General features: G+C 56.0%; 1 long non-coding RNA gene across 1 annotated transcript in view; it reads left to right on the forward strand.

The window, feature by feature from the left end:
- LOC140459015 (uncharacterized) overlaps positions 1-7,927 on the forward strand; it is a 9,478-nt gene extending 1,551 nt beyond the window's left edge. Inside the window, exons 2-3 of the long non-coding RNA XR_011953821.1 lie at positions 5,234-5,315; positions 7,821-7,927. This is a non-coding gene — a long non-coding RNA (uncharacterized lncRNA). The remainder of the gene's footprint in view (positions 1-5,233; positions 5,316-7,820) is intronic.
- The last annotated feature ends 2,519 nt before the right edge of the window (positions 7,928-10,446 follow it).

Consider the following 10,446-nt stretch of genomic DNA (forward strand, 5'->3'; position numbering starts at 1 on the left):
CCCCTTCCCCACCCTCACACCCTTCCACTTCCTCAACCCCTTCCCCTCCCTCACACCCTACCCCCTTCCCCACCCTCACACCCTTCCCCTTCCTCAACCCCTTCCCTCCCCCTCCCTCACACCCTTCCCCTTCCCCTCCCTCACACCTCCCCCTCCCCCTCCCTCACACCCTCCCCTTCCCCTCCCTCACACCCTCCCCCTCCCCTCCCTCACACCCTCCCTTCCCCTCCCTCACACCCTTCCCTCCACCTCCCTCACACCCTTCCCCCTCCCCTCCCTCACACCCTCCCCCTCCCCCACCCTCACACCCTTCCCTTCCTCAACCCCTTCCCTTCCCCTCCCTCACACCCTTCCCCTTCCCCTCCCTCAAACCCTTCCCCTCCCCCTCCCTCACACCCTTCCCCTCCCCCTCCCTCACACCCTTCCCCTCCACCCTCCCTCACACCCTTCCCCTCCCCTCCCTCACACCTTCCCCCTCCCCTCCCTCACACCCTTCCCCCTCCCCTCCCTCACACCCTCCCCTTCCCCTCCCTCACATCCTTCCCCTCCCCTCCCTCACACCATTCCCCTTCCCCTCCCTCACACCCTTCCCCTCCCCTCCCTCACACCCTCCCCCTCCCCCAGCCCTCACACACTCCCCTTCCCCTCCCTCACACCCTTCCCTTCCCTCCCTCACACCCTTCCCTTCCCCTCTCTCACACCCTTCCCCTCCCCCTCCCTCACACCCTTCCCCTCCCCCTCCCTCACACCCTTCCCCTCCCCCCTCCCTCACACCCTTCCCCTCCCCCTCCCTCACACACTCCCCTTCCCCTCCCTCACACCCTTCCCCTTCCCCTCCCTCAAACCCTTCCCCTCCCCCTCCCTCACACCCTTCCCCTCCCCCTCCCTCACACCCTTCCCTCCCCCTCCCTCACACACTCCCCTTCCCCTCCCTCACAACCCTTCCCCTTCCCCTCCCTCAAACCCTTCCCCTCCCCCTCCTCACACCCTTCCCCTCCCCCTCCTCACACCCTTCCCCCCCCTCCCTCACACCCTCCCCCTCCCTCACTCCCTTCCTCAATATGTGTTATCCCTCTTGGGTCTACCCTCACCCCTAAGCAGTGGCAGATGGAGTTTAATTTGGATAAATGTGTGGTTTTAATTTGGATAAATGTGTGGTGTTGTATCTTGGAGAGACAAACTAGTGTAGGGCTTGAACAGTTAATGTTAGGAGCTTGGGTCGTGTTGTGGAACAGAGGGACCTCGGGGTTCATATCGTCATAGAGATGGACAGCACAGAAACAGACCCTTCGGTCCAACCCTTCCATGCTGACCCAGATATCCCAACCCAATCTAGTCCCACCTGCCAGCACCCGGCCCATATCCCTCCAAACCCTTCCTATTCATATACCCATCCAGATGCCTCTTAAATGTTGTCATTGTACCATCCTCCACCACTTCCTCTGGCAGCTCATTCCATACACGTACCACCCCTCTGGGTGAAGACGTTGCCCCTCAGGTCCCTTTTATATCTTTCCCCCCTCACCCTAACCCTATCTCCTCCAGCCCCTTGCATCCCCAGTTTGTCACTGGGGTGCGAATGTTTATTGCTGAACTAACACTGCCCATCCGGCCGCATCTGGGGATCAGGAGAGTCGAGGTTCTGAGCATAGGCTCTTCATCAGAAAGGTGATTAAGGCCTGATGTCCAAAACGTCGACTCTCCTGCGCCTCAGATGCTGCCTGACCTGCTGTGCTTTTCCAGCACCGCACTCTCAGAATCTGAATCTCCAGCATCTGCGGTCCCCACTCTCTCCTTTTTTCCCTGGAGGCTGAGGAGTGACCTTACAGAGATTTATAAAGGGCTGGATAAGGGAAAAGGCAGGTGACTATTCCCTGAGGATGGGGGATTTCAGGACGAAGGGCCACATTTTCAAGGTGACAGGAGAGAGATTTAACAAAGACACGAGGGGCAATATTTATCTCCAGAGGGTGGTCCGTGTGTGGGATGACCTTCCTGAGGGAGTGGGGGGTGTGGGGACAGTTACAACGTTTAAAAGACATTTGGATAAGGACATGGACAGGAAAGGGTTGGAGAGAGATGGGTCAGGAGCAGGCGGGGGGGGACTGGTTTAGTTTGGGGTTCGGGTCAGCACGGACTGGTTGGGCTGAAGGGTCTGTCACCGTGCTGTGGGACTTGATGACTCTGTCCTCCTTCTGACCAGACAGTACGTGGTTACAACACACTCTGACATTGATTGTCATAAATCCAGACGGGCTCACTCATGGCCCTCAGGGAAGGAAGTGGACACTACGAAACCCATGGACCTTATAGCCTCTACACCTCACCGAACAAGCAGCTAATGATTAATATCTTCTCACAGGGCATGGGGGTCACTGGCTGGGCCCAGTATTTACCCACCCCTTCCCGAGTTGCACCCCCCACTTGAGAAGGGGGAGGGGTTGAGGTGCCTGCTTGAACCGTTGCAGTCCATTTCGGGGTATGGTCAGAGACTGGGCTGGGACAAAACGATTTTCAGAATTCAGGGCCAGTGACTGGATCCATACTGACTACCTTATAGATGGTACACACTGCTGTTACTGAGGGTCGGTGGGGGGAGGGAGGGGATGGTACACACTGCTGTTACTGAGGGTCGGTGGGGGGAGGGAGGGGATAGTACACACTGCTGTTACTGAGGGTCGGTGGGGGGAGGGAGGGGATGGTACACACTGCTGTTACTGAGGGTCGGTGGGGGGAGGGAGGGGATGGTACACACTGCTGTTACTGAGGGTCGTTTGGGGGGAGGGAGGGGATGGTACACACTGCTGTTACTGAGGGTCGGTGGGGGGAGGGAGGGGATGGTACACACTGCTGTTACTGAGGGTCGGTGGGGGGAGGGAGGGGATGGTACACACTGCTGTTACTGAGGGTCGGTGGGGGAGGGAGGGGATGGTACACACTGCAGTTACTGAGCGTCGGTGGGGGGTGGGAGGGGATGGTACACACTGCTGTTACTGAGGGTCGGTGGGGGGGAGGGAGGGGATGGTACACACTGCTGTTACTGAGGGTCGGTGGGGGGGAGGGAGGGGATGATACACACTGCTGTTACTGAGGGTCGGTGGGGGCAGGGAGGGGATGGTACACACTGCTGTTACTGAGGGTCGGTGGGGGAGGGAGGGGATGGTACACACTGCTGTTACTGAGGGTCGGTGGGGGCAGGGAGGGGATGGTACACACTGCTGTTACTGAGGGTCGGTGGGGGCAGGGAGGGGATGGTACACACTGCTGTTACTGAGGGTCGGTGGGGGAGGGAGGGGACGGTACACACTGCTGTTACTGAGGGTCGGTGGGTGGGAGGGAGGGGATGGTACACACTGCTGTTACTGAGCGTCGGTGGGGGGGGAGTGAGGGGATGGTACACACTGCTGTTACTGAGGGTCGGTGGGGGGGAGGGAGGGGATGGTACACACTGCTGTTACTGAGAGGGTCGGTGGGGAGGGAGGGGATGGTACACACTGCTGTTACTGAGGGTCGGTGGGGGAGGGAGGGGATGGTACACACTGCTGTTACTGAGGGTCGGTGGGGGAGGGAGGGGATGGTACACACTGCTGTTACTGAGGGTCGGTGGGGGGAGGGAGGGGATGGTACACACTGCTGTTACTGAGGGTCGGTGGGTGGGAGGGAGGGGATGGTACACACTGCTGTTACTGAGCGTCGGTGGGGGGGAGTGAGGGGATGGTACACACTGCTGTTACTGAGGGTCGGTGGGGGGGAGGGAGGGGATGGTACACACTGCTGTTACTGAGGGTCGGTGGGGGGAGGGAGTGGATGGTACACACTGCTGTTACTGAGGGTCGGTGGGGAGGGAGGGAGGGGATGGTACACACTGCTGTTCCTGAGGGTCGGTGGGGGGAGGGAGGGGATGGTACACACTGCTGTTACTGAGGGTCGGTGGGGGGAGGGAGGGGATGGTACACACTGCTGTTACTGAGGGTCGGTGGGGGGAGGGAGGGGATGGTACACACTGCTGTTACTGAGCGTCAGTGTGGGGGAGGGAGGGGATGTTTGTGGGTGTGGGGATTGCTTTGTCCCTGGATGGTGTCGAGCTTCTCGAGTGTTGTTGGAGGTGCCGCCATCCGGGGGCAAGTGGGGAGTATTCCCTCACCCTCCTGCCTTGTGCATTGTCGATGGTGGGACATATTTTGGGGAGTCAGGAGGGGAGTTACTTGCTGCAGGATTCTCAAATGTTGACCTTAAAGGACAGAAAATATGAAAAGCATTTCAATCAAACATCTTGTTTTTTTTTATAATTTCCAGATCAGAGCCTGCGCAAGTCTTGAGAGACTAGAACCAGGAGATCACAAAGCAGAGTGTGGTGTCAGCCAAAAAGGACTGAAATGACACATTGGCCATTTTTAATTGAGACGATGAGTTGGCCATTTGAATTGTGATGATGGGTTGGCCATTTTGAATTGAGATGACGGGTTGGCCATTTGAATTGAGATGATAAGTTGGCCATTTTGAATCGAGATGATGGGTTGGCCATTTTGAATTGAGATGTCAAGTTGGCCATTTTGAAGTGAGATGATGGGTTGGCCATTTTGAATTGAGATGATGGATTAGCCATTTTGAATTGAGATGATGGGTTGGCCATTTTGAATTGAGATGATGGATTAGCCATTTTGAATTGTGATGATGAGTTGGCCATTTTGAATTGAGATGATGGGTTGGCCATTTTGAATTGCGATGATGGTTTGGCCATTTGAATTGAGATGATGGATTAGCCATTTTGAATTGTGATGATGAGTTGGCCATTTTGAATTGAGATGACGGGTTGGCCATTTTGAATTGAGATGATAAGTTGGCAATTTTGAAGTGAGGTGATGGGTTGGCCATTTTGAAGTGAGGTGATGGGTTGGCCATTTTGAATTGCGATGATGGGTCGGCCATTTTGAATTGTGATGATGGATTGGCCAATGGGATTTGTGATGATGGATTGGCCAACGGGATTTGTGATAATGGATTGGCCAATGGGATTAATGATAATGGATTGGCCATTGGGATTTGTGGATGCCCCATCATTGATGATATTCAAGACTGAAATAAATCGATTCTTGAGCACTGAGGCGTGGGGACAGGGGGTGGAGCTGGTGTAAACATGAGCCTTGATTGTAGAGATTGGGGGAGTGCACTGAGGGGGTGGTGTAACAACTGAGAGCTCATGTTTCTGATCATTGTCTGTTTTTATATCCAGCTCGAAACTGGAACATCGACACAAATGAGGCTTCAAGCCACCGGTCTCCCTGTGATTGTCCTCAGCTTGCTGGTTCTCTCAGGTGAGTGTGGGACTGTTGCTAAAACACAGCGGGACGACATCAATGAAAGGACCCTCCAACTGTTCATGTGCAGCACTGCCCCACTCATTATCCCCAAAGATAACGGAGAGTGGGGCTGCGAACAGTGAAGAGGCATTGGAGGACTGGGAGGGGAAAGGGAGATCGGGGGAAGGGTTAGCAAGGGAGCTACTGAGCTCAGCACCCCCTGGGCAGCTGAAGGTACTGTCCCTGATGACTGGGAAATCAGGGGATGCTCAAGGGGCCGGGAATTAGTGAGGTTACAGAGATAGGAGGGGGTGTAGGGGCTGGAGGGGGTTACAGAGATAGGGAGGGGGTGTAGGGGCTGGAGGGGGTTACAGAGATAGGGAGGGAGTGTAGGGGCTGGAGGGGGTTACAGAGATAGGGATGGGGTGTAGGGGCTGGTGGGGGTTACAGAGATAGGGAGGGGGTGGAGGGGCAGGAGGGGGTTACAGAGATAGGGAGGGGGTGTAGGGGCTGGAGGGGGTTACAGGGATAGGGAGGGGGTGTAGGGGCTGGTGGGGGTTACAGAGATAGGGAGGGAGTGTAGGGGCTGGAGGGGGTTACAGAGATAGGGAGGGGGTGTAGGGGCTGGAGGGGGTTACAGGGATAGGGAGGGGGTGTAGGGGCTGGTGGGGGTTACAGAGATAGGGAGGGAGTGTAGGGGCTGGAGGGGGTTACAGAGATAGGGAGGGGGTGTAGGGGCTGGAGGGGGTTACAGAGATAGGGAGGGGCTGGAGGGGCTGGTGGGGGTTACAGAGATAGGGAGGGAGTGTAGGGGCTGGAGGGGGTTACAGGGATAGGGAGGGGGTGTAGGGGCTGGAGGGGGTTACAGAGATAGGGAGGGGGTGTAGGGGCTGGTGGGGGTTACAGAGATAGGGAGGGGGTGTAGGGGCTGGTGGGGGTTACAGAGATAGGGAGGGGGTGTAGGGGCTGGAGGGGGTTACAGAGATAGGGAGGGGGGTGTAGTGACTGGAGGGGGTTACAGAGATAGGGAGGGGGGTGTAGTGACTGGAGGGGGTTACAGAGATAGGGAGGGGGTGTAGGGGCTGGTGGGGGTTACAGAGATAGGGAGGGGGTGTAGGGGCTGGTGGGGGTTACAGAGATAGGGAGGGGGTGTAGGGGCTGGAGGGGGTTACAGAGATAGGGAGGGGGTGGAGAGACTGGAGGGGGTTACAGAGATAGGGAGGGGGTTACAGAGATAGGGAGGGGGTGGAGAGGCTGGGAGGACAGATTCCAATTGGAGAATTCCTGAGGGAGTGCGACGGTGGATTTGAACAGCGAAGGGATTGTTGGATGTTGACCGTGGGGCTCTGGGGACTGTTGGAGGATTGAGGTCAACATTACAGAGCTCGAGGCAAATGCTCCGTAAGGCTCAGATGTCAGTGTAGGTTAGGGTGGATTGGCCATGGGAAATTGTCCCATAGTGCCCAGGGATGTGCAGGTTAGGGTGGAGTGGCCATGGGGAATTGTCCCATAGTGCCCAGGGATGTCCAGGCGTGTCTGTCAGGGGTAAATGTAGGTGAATGAGTCTGGGTGGGGTTAGTCTTCAGAGGGTCAGTGTGGACCTGTTGGGCTGAAGGGCCTGAATGGATTCTGTGTTTCTTTCTGTGAATCAAACGCCTCATTGTGAGGGGACTCAAGCCAGATTGACTTTCTAAGCAATGCCTCCCCACCCCACCCCACCCTCCGTTGTATACATCTGCTCTGTTGGCCCGTCTCAGGGGCAGTGCACTGAGTTCTGCACCTTTGAGGGCAAATGCCCGCTGTGCAGAGGGGGGAGTGTGTGTGTGTGAGAGAGAGAGAGGCGGGGTTGGAGGTGGGATACGCCAGAAACATTGCAGGAGCTGAACAGGGGGGGTGGTAAGGTCCGAGGGGCACCCGAACTCCAGGATTAATTCGGGGTGGAATCCTATCAAAGGGGTTTGAGACAGATTAGGGGGTCCAACGGGATTGAGAGGATATCTTGTCAGATACATTCGGGACATTGAAGCGACTCTTGGCCAGGCACGTGGATGATCGGACAATGAAGGGCGTGTCCGTTAGTCTGATCTTAGAGTAGGATAGTACAACATCGAGGGCCGAATGGCCTGTGCTGTACTGTACTATGTTCTGGCGGTGGATTTCGAAGAGGGCTGTGGGAGTCCAGGATAAGGGTGAGACCTTACAGATCCATGCAAGGCCATTCGGCAAAGGGATATCAGAAATTGCGCACCAATCCGAAAGTGCTGGAGAAACTCAGCAGGTCTGTGCAGAGAGAGAGAAAGCAGAGTTAACGTTTCCAGCCCAGTGACCCTTCTTATCAGAGCGTGTGTCGGTGCTGGGTATGGGTCTCCAGGTCACCTGGCTGGGTTGGAGATGGAGTGGTGGGATAGGCTCCCATTGGGGCTGAAGGGCCTCTGCCTGTCACAGGAAACCTGATAACATGATAACTGTGTTCCTGGGTGTGTTCCCGAGTCTGACGGGCTGCCTCTGTGTGTGTTTCAGCTGGGGGACTCTCCACCCAGCGGGAACCTGACAGCACAGAAACCCCTCCTCAGCAAGATGACAGCTTCGAATTGTTGGAGACGTTGGCAGAGAATGGCAAGAGGTTGTCCCTGGAGTTACTGAACCACAGCAACCAGGAGAAACTAAAGCAACATCGCCAAGTGAGAGCAACAGGCAAAATACACTGACACAGCCCTTTACCAGAGTCAGGTACACCCCCATACACACACACACACACTCCCACACACACACTCTCACACACACTCTCACACACACACACTCTCACACACACACTCTCTCACACACACACTCTCACACACACACTCTCACACACACACACTCTCTCACACTCTCTCACACACACTCACTCTCACTCTCACTCTCATTCTCACTCTCACTCATTCACTCACTCACACTCACACTCACACTCACTCACACACTCTCTCACACACACACTCACATAGACACTGTCACACATGCACTATCGCACACACAGACACAGACACTCTCTCACACGCACAAAGACACACACACTCATACACACACACACTCACTCCCACAGACACACAGGCACACACACAGACACACCCCACTGTGTCACACACACACTCATAAATACTCATACGCACACACTCTCTCTCACACACACAGTCACACACTCTCTCACATGCACACACACATTTACACACACATACTTAATACAGGTGCACAAGTCACAGTGCAAAGCCTCAATCAGTGAAACAACACCCCACACAGAGAGGGTACAAGTGTAAGCATCAGTGTGTGAGCCTCGGTCGGTGTGTGAGCCCCGGTCGGTGTGTGAGCCCGGTCCGGTGTGTGGAGCCCCGGTCGGTGTGTGAGCCCCGGTCGGTGTGTGAGCCCCGGTCGGTGTGTGAACCTTGATCAAATTCAAGTTTAAGCAGACAATCGAATGGAGAGCTTGGCCAGGAGACTGAAGTCCCCCTTCCTTCTTTCTCACATCCTCCCTCTCTCTCCCTGTCCCTCTCTCTGTCTCTGTCTCTCTCTCTCTCTCCCTGTCCCTCTCTCTGTCTCTGTCTCTCTCTCTCTCTCCCTGTCCCCCCTCTCTGTCTCTGTCTCTCCCTGTCCCTCTCTCTCTCTCTCTCTCACTGTCCCTCTCCCTGTCCCCTCTCTCTGTATCTCTCTGTCTCTCTCTCTCCCTGTCCCTCTACCTATCTCTTTCTCTTCCTGTCCCTCTCTCTGTATCTCTCTCTCTCTCACTGTCCCTCTCCCTGTCCCTCTCTCTGTATCTCTCTCTCTCTCTCTCTCTCTCCCTGTCCCTCTCCCTGTCTCTCTCTCTCTCTCCCTGTCCCTCTCCCTGTCCCTCTCTCTGTCCTCTCTCTCTCTCTCACTGTCCCTCTCCCTGTCCCCCTCTCTGTCCTCTGTTCTCTCCCTGTCCCTCTCTCTGTCTCTCCTCTCTCTCACTGTCCCTCTCCCTGTCCCTCTCTCTGTATCTCTCTCTCTCTCTCTCTCACTGTCCCTCTCCCTGTCCCTCTCTCTCTGTCTCTCTCTCTCACTGTCCCCTCTCCCTGTCCCTCTCTCTGTATCTCTCTCTCTCTCTCTCTCACTGTCCCCCTCTCCCTGTCCCTCTCTCTCTCTCTCTCTCTCTCACTGTCCCTCTCCCTGTCCCTCTCTCTCTGTCTCTCTCTCTCCCTGTCCCTCTCCCTGTCCCTCTCTCTCTCTCACTGTCCCTCCTCTCTGTCTCTCTCTCTCTGTCTCTCCCTCTCCCTGTCCTCTCCCTGTCCCCCTCTCTCTGTATCTCTCTCTCTCCCTGTCCCTCTCCCTGTCCCCTCTCTCTGTATCTCTCTCTCCTCTGTCTCTCCCTCTCCCTGTCCCTCTCCCTGTCCCTCTCTCTGTCTCTCTCTCTCCCTGTCCCTCTCTCTGTATCTCTCTCTCTCCCTGTCCCTCTCTCTCTCCCTGTCCCTCTCCCTGTCCCTCTCTCTGTATCTCTCTCTCTCCCTGTCCCTCTCTCTGTATCTCTCTCTCTCCCTGTCCCTCTCCCTGTCCCTCTCTCTGTATCTCTGTCTCTCTCTCTCTCTCTCTCTCTCCCTGTCCCTCTCTCTGTATCTCTCTGTCTCTCCCTCTCTCTCTCTCTCTCTCTCTCACTGTCCCTCTCCCTGTCCCTCTCTCTGTATCTCTCTGTCTCTCTCTCTCTCTCTCCCTGTCCCTCTCTCTGTATCTCTCTGTCTCTCTCTCTCTCTCCCTGTCCCTCTCCCTGTCCCTCTCTCTGTATCTCTCTGTCTCTCTCTCTCTCTCTCACTGTCCCTCTCCCTGTCCCTCTCTCTGTATCTCTCTGTCTCTCCCTCTCTCTCTCTCTCTCTCTCTCACTGTCCCTCTCCCTGTCCCTCTCTCTGTATCTCTCTGTCTCTCTCTCTCTCTCTCACTGTCCCTCTCCCTGTCCCTCTCTCTCTGTCTCTCTCTCTCCCTGTCCCTCTCTCTCTCTCTCTCTCTCTCACTGTCCCTCTCCCTGTCCCTCTCTCTGTATCTCTCTGTCTCTCTCTCTCACTGTCCCTCTCCCTGTCCCTCTCTCTCTCTCTCTCTCTCTCACTGTCCCTCTCCCTGTCCCTCTCTCCCTGTCCCTCTCTCTCCCTGTCCCTCTCCCTGTCCC

This window comes from Chiloscyllium punctatum, chromosome 34, assembly GCF_047496795.1.
Source record: "Chiloscyllium punctatum isolate Juve2018m chromosome 34, sChiPun1.3, whole genome shotgun sequence".
Lineage (NCBI taxonomy): Eukaryota > Metazoa > Chordata > Chondrichthyes > Orectolobiformes > Hemiscylliidae > Chiloscyllium > Chiloscyllium punctatum.